This window comes from Megascapheus bottae, chromosome 17 (genome assembly GCF_031878675.1).
Source record: "Megascapheus bottae isolate mThoBot1 chromosome 17, mThoBot2.hap1, whole genome shotgun sequence".
Classification (NCBI taxonomy): domain Eukaryota; kingdom Metazoa; phylum Chordata; class Mammalia; order Rodentia; family Geomyidae; genus Megascapheus; species Megascapheus bottae.
In genome coordinates, this window is record NC_143525.1 from 21,145,136 (window position 1) to 21,162,293 (window position 17,158).

The 17,158-nt window shown below is 37.6% G+C and overlaps 1 non-coding gene across 1 annotated transcript; it reads right to left on the reverse strand.

The window, feature by feature from the left end:
- Window positions 1-3,799: 3,799 nt before the first annotated feature.
- On the reverse strand, window positions 3,800-3,903 carry LOC150051338 (small nucleolar RNA U13). The gene has a single exon (XR_016538504.1). It is a non-coding gene; the product is annotated as a small nucleolar RNA U13 (small nucleolar RNA).
- Between the last annotated feature and the right edge of the window lie 13,255 nt (window positions 3,904-17,158).

The window sequence follows — 17,158 nt, forward strand, 5'->3', positions numbered from 1 at the left end:
TAACTGATGGTCAGAGTCTCATCTTTCTGCTGCACTGACTTTGAACAGAGATCCTTTCATCTGAGCCTCCTGAGTAGCTAGGATTACAGGCATGAGCCACTGGCACTCATCAGGATTAGGTTTTTTTTTTTTTAAATCAAGTAAGTAAAGAGGATTTGTAATACCTACTGGATTATGCTTAGGAAACAATACTTAGGAAATTTAGAAATACAGAGGTTTTGATGTTGATAGGTAATAGAAGAGGACTGTGTTTTGCAGTTTAATAGTGAAGACAGGTGAAGGGCTTTGGCAACTAGAAAGTTGGCTCTTGAAGGAAGGTAGTGGCTTTTCAATACAGAACACATTCCATCATTCATTCAGCAATTGCCTTGCTAAGTAACTGCTGTGGCTGGCCTTTCAGCCTATTACTGGAATGCATTGCCAAACCAACAAGGGAAACAAGTCCTTGTACTTATAGAATATACAATCTCATATTTAAAGAGGATGAAAACATGCAGACATCAGTCTAACATTTATGTAGAAGGTCTAGTTATTAGCTACTCTTTCAGGGCCAGTAATCTAAGTTCCTGCAGGGAAAAAAAAACTTTGGCCCTTGTAAATGTCTATAAATCTGTTTCTCAAGTTGCTTTTTATTTCAAACAAGGTCCCTAGAGAAACTCACAAGTTAACCTTGAAATGGCCTCTGCCATTTGAATGTAGGAGTCACCCTGCCTCACCCTTTTTAGGTGACCTAGAATTGAACTTTGCTCATGAGAATATTAAACTCTCCAGTCGGGGGCATTCCTGTCTGACATTTTTGGACACGTGAAGCATGAAGAGGAAGGTATTGAGCATGCTCAAGAATGTGTCTGCCCTTATAAGTTGGAGACTTTGTACTGTGTGGCTATGTTGGGGTTTGTCTTATAAAGCGCTGGCTTTGTTTGTATAGAAGGAACATGCTTAGGGAATCAGCTCCAATAACTGCTTTAGTTGAACTGGTAACAAAGCTCTCTTCATTCTTTTATCTTCTGGTTGAGCTTTTTAGTTCCGCACTCACCCAAAGGTGAACACTTAGTTCTAAATATTTGTCTATGATAAAATTTACAGCCTGGAAAAGGAGGCACACTTGAAGATTAAAATGAAAGGGATATGACTTAGCCTGGACTTCAGGAAGAAATTTTATGAGGAGCTTGGGGTCCGAAGGAAAACTGGCAGTAACTAAGCAAAGGAGGAAGAAAAGTGGGAGGAGACACTGATGATGGAAAGTATAATGGTTGAAGATATTAATGGTAGGGCAAAGAAAAGGTATCTAAAGTGCCTTGAGATAGAAGATTGAAGTGACTGGAAAATCAGTGTGATTTAATTTGTACAACTCTCCAGAAATTTTGTGGCAACTCCAGGCTACCGCCATACCCCTGGAGCCACAGCTCCACTTTCCCCTTTCTAGTGATTAATCAGAGATAAGAGTCGCAAGGTCTTTAATGCCCTGGCTGGCTTTGAACCTTGATCCTCAGATCTCAGCCTTCCTAGTAGCTAGGATTACAGGCATGAGCCACCGTACCCAACTAAAGTGAGTTTCTATTTTGGCATTTTCTATGCTGGCTTTGTTTATGCTCCTCTAAACTCTACCCCGATGATCTGTTAGGAAAAGCTATTCACCTCTCTAGACAGGGCCACAGATCAATTACATAAAACAAAGGAAAAACTTTCTCTGGTTCTTTTGATGAATGTGAATCAGGTTTTGGCAATTACATCTAGGTCCTGAATGTCACGAGTAGCCCAGCCATTTCTTCCTCGCTTTGATGAACAGAAGAGTCTAGTCTTTACCTTTGCCATCCAAATACAGAATCATCCATTCTACACTCCAAAGACCTTGTGTTCCTCCAAAACTTCTTAGAACGTTCTATCCCAAACCTCCTTGTTGCTTTCCTGGATCGTTTCTGGTGGCTTTGATCTTTTTCTGTTCAGTCTGCTTTTATCAGCAAGAGTTTTGGTACTCATGGGAACGGTGGTTATGAGGTCATTTCCATACAGGTAGAATTGAAATCTTTTGATGAATTAGGAGACAGAGGAAACTAGCTTCAGAAAACAGTTTCCAAGGTGACTACTCACTCCAACCTTGTGAGATAATAAATTTAAGACTATGCTTTAACTTTCTTTTGAATTGGTTTAATTTTTAAAAATGATAAACCACAGTTTTTCTTATCTTTCTGTTTTTAAGGATAAGCACCAAAAAGCCTCTTTGGCCACCAAAGGGCTCAGTTCTTACAAAATATTGTGATGAGCGAAGTAGAAATGAATCAGAAAACATTCGGGTTCCATTTCCACCCTCACACTCATGGAAGACATCCTCCCCCCTTTTAGTTCCTTTAATGACAAAAAGAATGCAATTGACAGAGTTTAGGTTTCTCCGACTCAAATATTTAGAAGTCAGATCAAGAGATTTTTCTGTGTCTGAATGAACAAAAGTCTGTTGTGCCCATTTAAAAAATATTGTATCATTTGTTTTGACTTCCTCAGTCTTTGTCTACGTGTTCAATGGAGAAAGTGAGTAAACTTGAGCAAGTATGGATTTTCAGCAGCTTACGAAACTCAGCAGTTGCACAGTTGGAGTTCTGTTCATCTCATAGCAAAAATTGTTTTCCTTCAAAAATGTCATTTGTGCTTTTATTTAATATCAGGCTATCTGATGGATTTGACAGAAGCTTGTTTGAAGGGCTTTTATTGGGATAGATTTGGATGGATGTGAACTTTGCTTTGGATTGTTCACTGAAATCTTGGTGTTTTACTACCCCCTCTCTGCTTTCTTTATCATTCTTGGATGTCCTAAACTACATCAATGATTCATTGGTGTTCTGGGCTTTTCATTTTTTTTTAATTTCTCATCAAGCCCTACAAGAATATTTCTCTCATACATGATTGAAGTCCCATGATCAAAACCTACACAAATATCAGTGCCATAATGAACAAAGAATCCTAGTTTAATTATGACAATTTCTTAACTTGGTGAGGTACTTTTTTTTCTAAATCTAGTTCTTATCAAGATCTATAGATCAATAAAATAAATGCACAATTTACAGCACCATCGAGAGTGTAAAGCAAATGGTTGAGTTTTACTTTGCTCTTTTCTCCACAGTCTCATTTTGCTTGATCCAAGGATGAATGAAAGATAAATCCAAGGATTTGGAGACTACACATTTGTATATGCACAAGATTTTTAAATCAAGTAGTGACTAAATAGTTTCTTTAAACATCGAAAAAATCCCTGGTATATCTTTTAGTCTGCTGAGGAGGTCTGGTTTCTCATTCTTTCCAAAATATCATCTGCAGGGAGCTAGAACATCAGGGACAAGAATCCACATAAACACTAGTCACCATGTTTCCCTAGAATGAGTCATTCAGTTTTTGGCCCTGACAGATGGGATCATATAGTACTAGTTATTCTGCGACAACTTAGAATGTTGTCAAGATTGACCTAGGCTGCAGCATATGTCAGCATTTACTCCCCTTTGAAGGATGAATAACATTTGTGTGTGTGTGTGTGTTTGTTTGTTTTTATCATGGGACTTGAACTCTGGGCCTGGGTGTTGTTGTCCCTGAGCTCTTCAGCTCAAGGCTATGGCCCTACCACTTGAATTCACAGTGCCACTTCCAGTTGTCTAAGTGATCAATTGGAGATAAGAGTCTCATGGTCTTTTGTGCCCAGGCTGCCTTTAAACCGTGATCCTCAGATCTCAGCATCCTGAGTAGCTAGGGTTACAGGTGAGGGCCACAGAGCGCAGCTAATACTCTTTTTGTTTTTTTTTATTTTCCACCTTTACATCAGATAGGTAATGTGCCTACATTTTAACAAGATTTGAGGGAGGCATATGTCACGCAAGCATGTGATCACCCAATCATCATATTAATGACCTGGACAGGGATCTGAATAAAATTATTTTTATAGGAATATACAATGCTTCTCTACCCATGGATCTGGGTTATTTCTAGCATTTGACTACTGTGGGTAATCCTCCTATGAACTTGCGCATGTAAGTACCTCCTTGAGGCCATATTCTCATAGATACTGTGCATAGATATATACTTTGCATTACAATGACTAGATCATACAGTAACTATAATATAGTTTCTATTTTTTTATTTGGTCATTGTGGGACTTGAGCTTTGGGCCTGGGTGCTGTCCCTTGAGCTCTTCAGATCATGGCTACCATCCTACCCCTTGAGCTATAGTGCCTCTTCCCCTAGTTTTCATTTTTAAAGAAACTGCCAGATTGTTTGCTTTTCAAAATGGCCATACGTATACAACTTTGTTTTCCTAACAAAAATTAACCATGTGGTGATTTTTCCCTAACAAGAATGAGAACAACAACAACAACAATTCCTGTGGATGAATAAATAAATGAACACAAGAGCCTGGATCTGAAAAATAATTGTCAAGAAAGCCTCACATTTGTGAGGCTTCAAGTTTCTTTTTTTTTCTTTTTTTTGGGGGGCTTGAACTCAGGGCCTGAACACTGTCTTTGTACTTTCTCAAGACTAGTGCTCTCTCACTTGAGCCACAGCACCACTTCTGGCTTTTTCTGTGTATGTGTTACTGAGTAATCAAATCTGGATCTTCGTGCATGCTAGGCAAGCACTCTACCACTAGGCCAAACTCCCAGCCCCAGTTTCTTTCTTTCTTTTTTTTTTTTTTTAACCAGTCCTGGGCTTGAGCTCAGGGCCTGAGCACTGTCCTTGGACTTTCTCAAGGCTAGAGCTCTACCACTTGAGCCTCAGCACCACTTCTGGCTTTTTCTATGTGTGTGGTACCGAGGAATCGAACCTGGGTCTTCATGCATGCTAGGCAAGCAATCTACCACTAGGCCAAAGTCCTGCCCCCCTGCCCAGTTTCTTTTTAACATGATGGTAGCCACCTTATCCTAATGTGTATGAAATTAGTATCTTTTGGTGATTTGGTTTTTATCTTTTCTAATGTACCTTTGGCAAGATTGAATGCTTCTTTTGAGTTCACTTTTCAAAATCTAGCAATTCAAACCACAAGGTTTCCCTCACCCCTAGAAACTTGCCAGTTCCTTTTCTTCTCAAGGAAGCAAAAACAAAACAAACCCATCTACTCTCAAGGTTCTTCTAAGCTTGTGGAATATAGCAGCCAGCATTACCACTGTCTCAGTCCATGTTATGCTCTGCTAACTTGTGAAAGTTCATGAGCTGGCAGCTGGAATGCTCATATAAATTTTCAATTAGCCATAGCTCCCAATTCACGGGCCTCCACCAAGTTAGCATGCCACACAAGGAGCTCCATTAAAAGAGCCTGATTCATTATCCTCTGAATGTCATCGCCTATCAATACTAATACTTGCACATTTGCTTTCTTTCTTTGCATGTATTTATTTTTTGCATTTATTTATTATTGATGTATTTAATCATTTTGATGGAGGTGTGCTGGTCCTGGGGTTTGAACTCATTGTCTGGGCAGTATCCCCAACATATTTTTGCTCAATGCTAGTACCAGCTCCACTTCTGGCTTAATGGTAGTTAATTGGAGATAGGATTCCCACGGACTTTCCTGGCCAGGTTAAGTTTGAACTATGATCCTTAGATCATGGCCTCCCTAGTAGCAAGGAATACAGATGTGAAATATGAGTGTCTAGCTTATTATTTTTTCTTTTTAAGTAGTTGTATAAAGGGGTTTCAATTCAACATGTATGTTTCTGAGTAAAATGTGTGTCTTATACTCTCCTGTCTCATCTCCATTTGCTTCCTTCTCATAAATATTTTAATGAAGTCCAGAACATCGCAAAGGAGGAGATTGATTACCTAGGTATGTGAATTACTCTATAACAAGGGCAGTGTACAACTTTAGGAAATATTATACTGAAAAAAAGTGGGTTAGTGGGTTTGAAATGTAGCTTGAGATATTTAATTTTGGTATGAGAACTATCTTTCATCCAGAAAATTTTAAGCACTTCAACAAAGGCTCTTTGCTTGGAAAAGACTAAACAACTTTAACATCTATTAGAATTAGAATTTGCATTGCAGTTTAGGCAATATTCTATCATGATGTGTTTGAATGTTTGTACCCACAATGGGAAGTACAGTTGTGCTGGTCATTGGTCATAATAAGAAAGAGCAGGTCATTGTTCCAAAGAAAAATAGTCCCCTAACTTGAATTTAAATAGGATAATGTTCCCATTCATTCAAATCTTCCCCAAAAGAATTAGAAAAACTGCAGGGTGTAAAATGAATCATAGTTTAGAATTACTCAATTTTTGTAATGCAACCACAATAAAAGCAAGCATACTGACTGGATCTGGCAATCAGTGGATAATTATGACTCCAATTTCTTGCCACTGAATCAAAGTGATCTCTATTAGATGCTATGCCAACTTTGCTAACTTATGCCGAAGACTTTTATTCCATTCAACACATCTTCTTCCTCAGTGTCAGTCTTTATTTAGCATTTTCATCAACATTTCTTCAGTATTATATAGGCATTTTTCATTGAGAATATATTTCTTATGTCTTTCTTTGTACTGGTTCAGGAAGCTTGTTTTGTTATTGGAAGATAATCTATAAATTATGATCCTAATGAAGATAATGTAAAAGGTGACTTTTTTGCCCCATTCAACCTATAGAAAAGCTCATTGGTAGTAATCTGTTGGCTATATTTTAAATTTAAATTTATTGTTATTGTAAAGTTGATATATAGAGGGGTTAGAGTTAGACGAATCAGGTAATGAGTACAATTCCTTTTGACTCATGTCTCCTCTTCTCTCACTCTCTCCCAGGGTTTCCCTTCTGTCCTGTACAATTCATTTTCCACACAGTGTCTACTGAGAACCACTGTTGTATTTATTTATCCTTGTTTCTGTCCCCCTTTACCCTCCCAATTACAACAAACTAACAAACAAGACAAAAGGAAAAGAAAAAAATTCAGTAACAATGGCAACTAAAAAGTGTCTTATTTCACTAAGACACTAAAAAGTGTCTCTTTTTGGAGTTCATTTCATTACATGTATATTATAGGTTATCATTCAGTGTGTTGACTTATAGATTTATAGGTACATTCTAGTTACCACAAATTAGGGAAATCATGCAGCCTATTTCTTTGGATCTGGCCTACTTTGCTTAGTATAATTTTTTTCCAAGTCTTGCTATTTCCTTACTGGTACAATATCATTCTTTCTGATGGATTAGCAGAACTTCATTGTGTATAGACATCACATTTTCTTGATCTGTTTGTCTACGAGGGCCATCTGGGTTGATTCCCTTTCTTACCTATGGTAAACAATTCTGTGCTGGTAGCTTTAGTGTGACCTGGTCATTTGGATAAATGTCCAGGAGTAAGATTGCTGAGCCATAGGAGAGCTCTCTGTTTAGTCTTTTAAGAATCCTCCAGAATGCTTTCCAGAATGGTTTAGCAAGTTTATATTCCCACCAACAGTGTAGCAGCATTCTCCTTTGGCCACATCCCTGCCAGCATTTGTTAGCACTAAGTTTCTTGATAATGGCCATTCTAATTGAAGTGAGGTTAAATCTCAATATTGTCTTGACTTGCATTTCTTTTATGGTCAGAGATGTTGAACACTTCTTCATGTGTGAATTGGCCATTCTTTTTTTTTTTTTTTATGGATCATGGGGCTTGAATTCTGGCCTGGGTGTTGTCCCTGAGCTCTTCAGCTCAAAGCTACCACCCTACCCTGTACCACAGAGACATTTCCTGTTTTCTAGAAGTTAATTGGAGATAAAAGTCTCAAGTCCTTTTGTGTCTGGGCTGGCTTTGAACCTTGATCCTCAGATCTCCACCTCCTGAGAAGCTAGCATTATAGGCATGAGCCACTATGCCCCAACTCCACTGGCCATTCTTAAGCAAATATTCAGAATCACAACAAATCAAAGAAAGACTGGATAAATGGGATTGCATCAAACCGAAGTGCTTTTGCATGGTAAAGAACATAGCTATCAAGATAAATAGAAAGGCCACAGAATGGGAGAAAATATTTAGTAGATATGTATCAGACAAGGTCTCATATCTAAAATATACTTAGGGGTCAAAAAATTAAACTCCCCAAATTAAACCCTCAAACACTCAACAACCCAATCAATAAATGGGCTAAAGACTTAACGCGAGGCTCTCAGAGGAAGAAACTAACAATGGCAATAGACACATGAAGTACCGTTGGCTGTTTCTTTAAATCATTAGTTGAGCTTGTATGTGTGTCAGAAGAATTTTCCAATCAAAAAAAAAAAGATTTCCATGAATTATCTTAGCTGTTTTTACCTTATAAAAAACAAGATTTGTATTCCCATAGAGTATAAAAGCTATTTTATTCTGTTATTACATAAGAAGGTTCAAATGAGGTTCAGTTTGGATTGTGTATTGAATGACTTTCAAAATGCAGAGATAATTGCTAGTATGTTTCCTGTTCTGTAAATATAATGTTTTATTTGTTTCTCTTACTTATATATGCATACAAACACATACAGGACATACACAAATACACAGCACACAACAGACACACACATACACGTACCCACACACCACCATTACTGTTAGCTATATCACATGACCCAGATCCCTTCAGCTACACAGAAGATAGGAATACACATCACAACTACCTTTTTTTGATAATTTTAGATGATAAAATCAGTTTTCTTTAGCTTATTCCAAGGATGCTGATAAAAGTACTATTTGACATGTTGATAGCAGCCAAAATTCTGGAACTGGGTTTTAGGTTGGCCTAGAAATCACTATGTGGCCTGCTTAACCTTGAATTCATAATCCTCCTTTTTCAGTCTCCAGAGTGCTGGGCTTACAGACATGTGTCAACACACCCATTTCTAAAAGCTACTTTTTAATGTTTCACTCACTTTATTGGCCTCACAGCCTTTGTTGTAAGGATGAGAGTATCTTTTTACATTCCCAAGTGGCAAGGAGAGACAGACACACAGTGAAATGAAGTGATTTGCTCCAAGTCACTTACTTAGTACATCCTTGTTCCAAGAATCTGAGGTTGGGAAGGTCTAACTTTAGAGCCACATGCTGATGCCTGCTACGCTGTTTCAACTCTGATATATATATATATATATATATATATATATATATATATATGTATGATTGCTATGTTATGTTTGCTTTAGTAATGCGTTTGCAAATCTTGGCTGCTTTGCATGAATTGCCTAAGCTACTTGTCCATTACAGGGAGATTAGTTGAAACTGGATAGCAGAAATCAAAATTATCCTAACTTGGGAACAAGTAAATGGTGATGTTACATCAAGATGAGAGAGAATGAGGAGACCTAGGTTCAATGGCTCCCTTCATCTAGGCGTGTAGACCATTCTTCCTTCTCTTAGGACTCTCTAGTTCATTGCCTGACTTCAGCTCTTTCTACTACATGTCATCACTATGACACAATGTCCACACTACACATGAAATATTACTAAAATTTAATTTTCCTCTTACTTCCAGAATAATAGAACATGCAAATAAGTTTTTTCCATACCCACAGTGCAATTGTCTAGTATCCTTGTGGAGCTTAGTAGCTAGCTCATTTGGGAGACTGTTGTCAATACTGATTTGGACAAAAATCATTTAACCCTGGAGAGAAGGTTTTGAAGGAAGAGTCCAGTGTTCAAAAAAGAAAATAAAGAAGTCAACCAATATTAACTCTTTCACATCTCCAGTTTCACATCTCCTCCAAGAGTTTTGAAGGACAAGATGTCTCTAAATGTGAAAAACTATTCCAGCCTTAACTGGAATTGGCTTTTGAGCCACAACCTATTAGTTATACAACACTCATCCTTCAAATATCCTTTCCGCAAGGTCTGTCCTCACATTTGAACCTGTGAAAAATCCTGTACCTTGTGATCTGACTGCCAGCACTCTCCTGGCAACTCAGAAACTTGGTTTATTGAGTGGCTCACTGAGAGGGTTAGCATAGAATGATATAGGCCAAAGTGTTTATGAAAAATGATTACTATTAACCTCTGTATTTTTCTACTGCTGAGCCTTTTCTATTCTTTGGATATAGATGTAGCTGATAATTTTATTGACTTACACGCTTTCTCTCATCTTATATTAACCAGCTGAGAGATTTAAAGAGTGCTACAGATTTACAGTGTCTTGGTATAATGAATATCTTATGTTACTGGGTTTGAGCCAATATACCCACTGCCTTATAATTTATTTCCCTGATTGCTTTGCTTCAGGCTCTTTGTATGTTATTAACAACTGGATTTCACTGCTTGATTTTGTGTGATGTTTTGAAACTTCCCAGAGGCCATTCTGCCTTATTTTTCTTTCTAGGTTTTGAACTTGGAGCCTTCGTGCTTTCTCAGATCAGCACTCTCCCACTTGAATCACAGCCTACTTTTGGCTTTTTGCTGGTTAGTTGGAAATAAGAGTGTCATGAACTTTTCTGCCCAGCTTAGCTTTGAACTGCAGTCCTTAGATCTAAGTATTCTGAGTAGTTAGGATTATAGGTGTGAACCATTGGCACCTGGCTTCTGGATTACTCTTTCAAGTTAGTCTTCCCTTTTAGAACTTATAACTTCTATACAACTTCTTGTGTTACTGATGACCCATGATCTTCTCTTAACAGAGAACTGAGTGCTAACAACTCCCTAAGACTCATTAGGGAGAAGTTCTGAGATGTTTGGACATTCTTAAGGTAGCAATTGGTAAAGACTGATGAACTTTTCCATTGCAGCCCATTGAAAATTTTACTACTAATGAACTTAATTTAGAATTGGGGAAAGTACTTTCCCCTTGTCTTTCTCTCTTAATCTTGGACATCCTCAGCCAAGAGACCTGAGTTCCGTGAAGTGTTTGCATTCATGAGTATATATGTATATACAATCAGAAAGAAAGCTTTTAAGAAACCAAAACAGTGAAATAAATTTCCATGATTCATGATGAAATAGTTTCTATCTTACTGCAGGTGGGGCCCTCAGTGTTGGACATTAAATCTTGAGTAATATTATATGTGTATTATATATTATATATATGCTCTGTCAAGAATCTATACTTCTATAGTTCCTTATCTTCAAGAGTAGCCAATAGTTCACAGAGCTAATGAGTTAAAGACTGCTTTTTAAATAGACTTTAAAATATACACATATTTTATACATTATAGATGAAATTTAATATATGAATGCTGGAGCTTGTATATTGCTGGTATCAATAAGGAGCTCTAATTCTCTAATGAGCATTTTACCAGGATAAGTTTTCAAATGTCTGGTTGTGTTGTATTAAGGGACACAGTTTCTACTACTAGAAATTAAAAGATACAAAGTACTTTGATTAATGAAAATGCAATTTGCCAGTGAACTGAATACATGGCGATCTATAGGAAAGTAACGATATACTAATAACCCGTGGCCAATGGCTTAGCAAGTATATAAAATACTCAGTATATGATTTAAGAGAATTTCCTTACTTAACCCTAAGGATCATGTTATGAGGTCAGTGGTACCCTGGCCCCATTTTAAAGAGGAGGAGAGGAATTCGGTCATTCCTTATAAGCTTGCCCAGTTTGGTGACAACTGCAAGGGAGTTTGAAACCAGAGCCAAGGCTCTGAAGTATAAGCTCTATTTATTCCACTCTATTTTACTTCCTGTTCTGCTTTCTGCTAGAAAACCCAATGACCCTTTGCCCTCTCATGATTAAAAACCTAGCTGTAAAGGCAGAAAACAGTAATTTGTTGCAAAATATCACAAGTAATGAAAAATCCACATTGATAATACTATTAGCAAAAGCCAGTGTTTAGAAAGTAAGACTTATAGTTTATTATGTCCCGTGTGTAGTGGTTTTATTTTTTCTGTTTCTGTTAGTTTTATGTACCAAATATGGCTTGGGTATAAGATAATTCCATAAGTGGAAAGGAAAGGGAATTATTGAAACAGCAAGACAAAGAGTAAACAAATGCAACACCAAGACAAAGAGTAAGCAAATGCAACACCGATACTCAGTTGACACAACATTGGAGATGAACAGCTGGGGAGAGAGGGCAGTAGGAGAAAATGAGGGATGGAGTGACTATTTTAAAACAAATATACTCATTATCTTATTTATGTAATTGTCAACCCCTGGCTCATCACTTTTTCAATTCATAAATAAATAAATAGCAAGAGTTTTTCTTTTGTCACTAAGTACCAGGCACAATGGATTCAGGACTTCCTTTTGTCTTCCTTTCCAAAACAAATAAACCAGAGAGATATTTCTGTGAATTCCATTTCACAAAGAAGAAGCTCAAGGCACCCAGAGAAGGATTGAACTGCACAAGATAACACGGCTAGCACATGACGGAGCTTGGTCTTCAGATTCTAGAGTCCGCCTGTGTGCTTGGCTCTCCTATGTTTCTGTGGATACCTCAGTAACTGAATATTGAAACTTCAGGACCTCAGACAAAATCCCTTATCTTCTGAGTGATACAGACCAAATAAATAATGCATGAGATCAGTTCATAGGAGATCATGGAAATACTGAGTAACAGAATAGAAGACAAAATTAGTAATTTTATCATAAGAATATGATCTAATCTGGAGCTACATATGGTTCAGATTGAATCCAAACTCGTGGAATTTTGACAAATTACTCTCTCTCTCTCTCTCTCTTTCCTGCCTTCACTGTGAAGTCTATGTTGGCGAGACGAGTATTACTCACTTCATGTGTATCTGGGTTTGATGCCATTTCCCTCCCCTTGGTTCTTTCACTCCAAATTCATCAGCGAACACTACAGGTATTCAGGAATTTGGGGAATAATTATGAACAGGATTCTGTGGCTGATTGGCTTACAAGAGGTCATGTTTGGTGCTGGAGGTTTCCGAGTATTGGGAAAGATGGGGTACCATATGTACATCTTAATGCAAAGAAAAACAAATGAGTTTTTAGCAATATTGGATCATATAAGCAGGAGCCAGTGAGTGGTTGAGACCAGGCAATAGACAGGAGGCTGGTGGAACCAAGGCAAGTCATAACAGCTCCAAACTTTCCCGCATTTTGAGGGTGACTCTTGGATAGGTACAACAAATCTCATCTGAACTGGGTGCATTATTCATTTTGTGTATTACAGAGTTTGATTTGCTATTATTTTTTAATTCAATGTCAGTTGTGAGATTATGCTACACATTTCAAACTTTTTTGTGTGTAATTTCTTGTTAAAAAAAAAAAGCGATTCTCTTTCCAGCTCAAAAGTAGTTAGGAATGTATTCCCTCCACCTCTGTCCCTTTTTGAATAAGTTTGTATAAGATTGGCTATGTTTGCCAAAAATGTTTGAATGAATTCAACACTAAAACACTAGGTCAAGATGCTATTTTTTTTTAAAGAATAACTTTATAATTGCAAAGTTAAATTAAGAACTTTAGTTCTCCTTTTGTCAAGTTTGACAGTTTGTGATTCCAGGGATTAAAAAAATTATTGTTGACTGCACTGACAAACACTTGTTCACAATTCTTCTACTTATAGCTATAGAAATTGTAGTGATAATATAAAATGATGTAAAACATATGTTACTAATATCTTCATCTCTGATTTTAGTCTTATATTTTATATCATTTCTCACTTATCAGTCTTCCAAACATATATTTATTCTTTTCATAGGAGAAAAGATTATGTTTTTTCTGTACTTTGATCTCTTATTTCTTTACTTGCTTGTGTTTTAAGCTATTTTTCTAGCTTCAAGAGAATCATATTTAATTAATCTAATTTTTCTACTAATTTCTTAGTATTACTTTTTAAAAAATCCTAATTTTCAATTCCTGGAGTTTGACCTAGTGGTAAGAGTGCTTGCCTAGCATGCATGAAGAAATGGGTTTGATTCCTCAGTACCACATATATATATATATTATATATATAATATATATATATATTAAAAATGCTGGAGATGGTGCTGTGCCTCCAGTGGTAGAGTGCTAGCCTTGAGAAAACCCAAGGACAGTGCTCAGGCCCTGAGTTCAAGGCCCAGGACTGGCAAAAAAAACCCTAATATTATTTTGTTGCAATATTTTCTAAATTCTATCCCTACATTTTCATTCATTAGTTTATTATCATATTATGGTTTAATTTCAAAATAGTTGAAGGCTTACAAAGCACTTTTGTTACTACTTATTTTGTTTTCACTGTTGTACTTTTGGATTTTAATTATATGAAATGTGTTCAGGTTTGCTTGCCTCTTTGGAATTTGATCTACCTCATTAAGCATTTCACAAGGGCTTAGGAAAAAACCTTGTAATTATATAGTTGTTACATGTACTGTGCTATATGCATCAATTAAGTTAAAATGGTTGATTATCCTATGGAAATTATACACACACACACACACACACACACATTGCAGAACTTGGATTTTTCTTTAGCCACATCTCCAGACCTTTCTCCTCTGGTTATTTTTCAGTAGGCTTTTATTTCTTCCCTAGAAGAAATGCAAGTTTCCCCTGAATTTCAGACAATGATCCTCCTATATGGGTAACTGAGATTCCAGGGATATGGCTCATTTATCACTAATTTTTTCTAGGCACTGAAACAATCTTGCAGCTATTATATTTGAGTAGCTGTGAAAGGAATATGAATAGTTCTAAAAGAAGGAAAACATCATGTAATGGGAGTTCTAAAAATAGGAAGCCTAGTTCTAAATCTCAGCACCATTGTATGCCTGCTGTATGATGTTGGACATACGTCAGTCTCTCGTCCTAAAATCCTCATCTATAAATTGCAGACATGTATTTATGTGTATGTGTGTATTGTGGGTGTATGTACATCCATTTATGTATCGATATGTATCATATGCTGACATATATTGCGTATCTCCTCCTCCTTCCTTCCCTCTTCCCTTCTTCCCTCCCTTCCTTTCTTTGTTCCTGTCTTCTCTCATTTGTCTTGCTGCTGTCTTGCTCTTTCTTTTCCGATCAGATATCTAGCACACCATAAGTACTACCTAATGTTTACAATTATTATAATGATGATTATGACTACTTGGATCTACTGTTCAGAGGGAAGCACTGTCAGTCTTTTCCTACCATGTTAGCATTATTTATAATCATGGGGAATTCATAAAGTCCAAGATGAGCTTTTAGATAAGGGACATGCACTACACTAAATTGTTATTTACGGGGTGCCTAGGAAAGTGTGTGAGAAAGGAACATGCCGAGGCATCCCCTGCCTTGTAATCTCTTCTGCTACATCTTAGAGGAAGATACCTGATTGCTAGCTTTCTCTCTGAGGCTACTTATAGGCTCTGAGGTTCTATCTATTCAGTGGGTATAATATGCCAGATGCTAAATGGGAATCTCTTTGCTATAAGAATAAACAAGTGACAGCTTTTGTCAAAACGATGTTTGCATTTATGACTCTAGGATAAGAGATGGTTGATCTGTGACTAATATATCATGTGTCAGTAAGTTTAGTAAAGAAATTTCTATCATGGGACAGATTAGGACAGGGGATGAGGGAAGAAGAAGAACCTGCCTTTCTAACTGCTTTATGCAGAGGAGGGAGGGAGCACATGACACTGCAAACTGCACTTGGAAGAGCATAACAGGAAGAGGGAGTAGCATATGGAGCCACATAAATGAGGGGAGGGAAAGGATGGGGAGGAGTCAGAATCAGTGGACTCAGCCCCTAAGGAGAGAATCATAGATCACAGTGGGATGATTAGAGCATGGATGCCAGGGAACTAGAAAGCCTCCCATCCTGAGAACTGATCTGAGAAGTTCAAATGAGTTTACTAATCTGTAAGATTTTTAATAATCTAAAATAATAGTGCAAGGAGCCATCTGTTACCCATGGTTGCAAGGTCTAACTACAACAAAACCCCTCCACATTAGAAAAGTAAACTTCAAAGTTAAAGCAGCGTGACAATAAGAAGAGAACTGGGTATGACAGCGTGGACTCTAACCTCCAAGAGTCCTGTAGAGGGTGACCATGTCTGACCAACCTCAGGATCTAGACTAGCAGCATGTGTCTATTTGCCTAGGTTGTTTCTGATCCTTTTCTACAACTGAGTTGCAAAAGTTTGTTCTCTATTTCAGGTCATCATCATCAGTATCTGAGAGAACCAGCTATTGGAAGGCGATATGGTTGGCGTGGGGCTTTTAATTGATGAAAAACATACCTCATTGTGATGAGTGGGAATCAAGTTTTTGGAGTGGCACTCCTCCTGCTCAAGGAAATGGAAAATAGTTGGTATCCTTAAAAGGAAGGATTTTTTTTTTTTTGAGATGGAAGAAGTCAAAATGTTCTTGTGGGGCACTTGCTCTAAATCACAAAGGGGTTCTGTTCTGCCAAAGAATCTGAGTCAGAGAGGCCTCCTACTGAAGTAGCAACATGGCCCAGTAGGTAGTCTGGGATCCAGTACTGCAGTTATGCATTATATGGTAGCTCTCATAACTGAAGGACAGGGGGGTGACTGGGGAATAGTAGTTAAGATCACTTCCAGTGGTGACCAGAAGTGCTAACTCATAAAGTCCAGACCTCCTCTGACTAATGCTCAGTAATGAGTCTTAGCAATAGGGGCCTGGGCTCGATGGAACCATCATTTCCTAGGACACAATGGTAGGTGAAAGGGCTCATTGTATCACCAAGAATGACATAGTAATTTTAAGTCTAGGAATGCAACTTACTCAACCTCCTCCTTTCCTAAATGAGATCCAATTATAACAATTATGGAACAGACGGTGTTAGAAATGTTGAAAATGTTGCATTTTTTTTCCCTAGGGGAGGGTTGCTCTGATAGTAGTGGTCAGAGAAGAGGAAGGGGTGGAAAAGTCATTCCATAGTTGTGCTTGAAAATGACTGCTTTAGACTGGTATGTATAACTGACAGTCATGGACTTGGTGACAAGATGACCGAAATGTTTTGTATATTTCTGGCAAGTCTAAGCCTGGCCATGTTTTAGACATGGTCTTTCTTAATCCTTAGTCAGGACTGTTTGGGTGACGAAAAGATTTGTCAGTGATCCAGTAGACACTCTCTTGTAGTAAAAAGAAATCCAGCACATTCTTCCTCCTTTGGGACAGGCAGATTGTGTTGTCTTTGTGATTTATCCACTTTTTTCCAACATCTGTAGGTTCTCAAACAGTAAACCACAGTGGGTCAGCTATTTTTTTTTTGTCAGTTATGGGGCTTGAACTCCAGGCCTGGGCACTGTCTCTGAACTCTTTTGCTCAAGGCTAGTGCTCT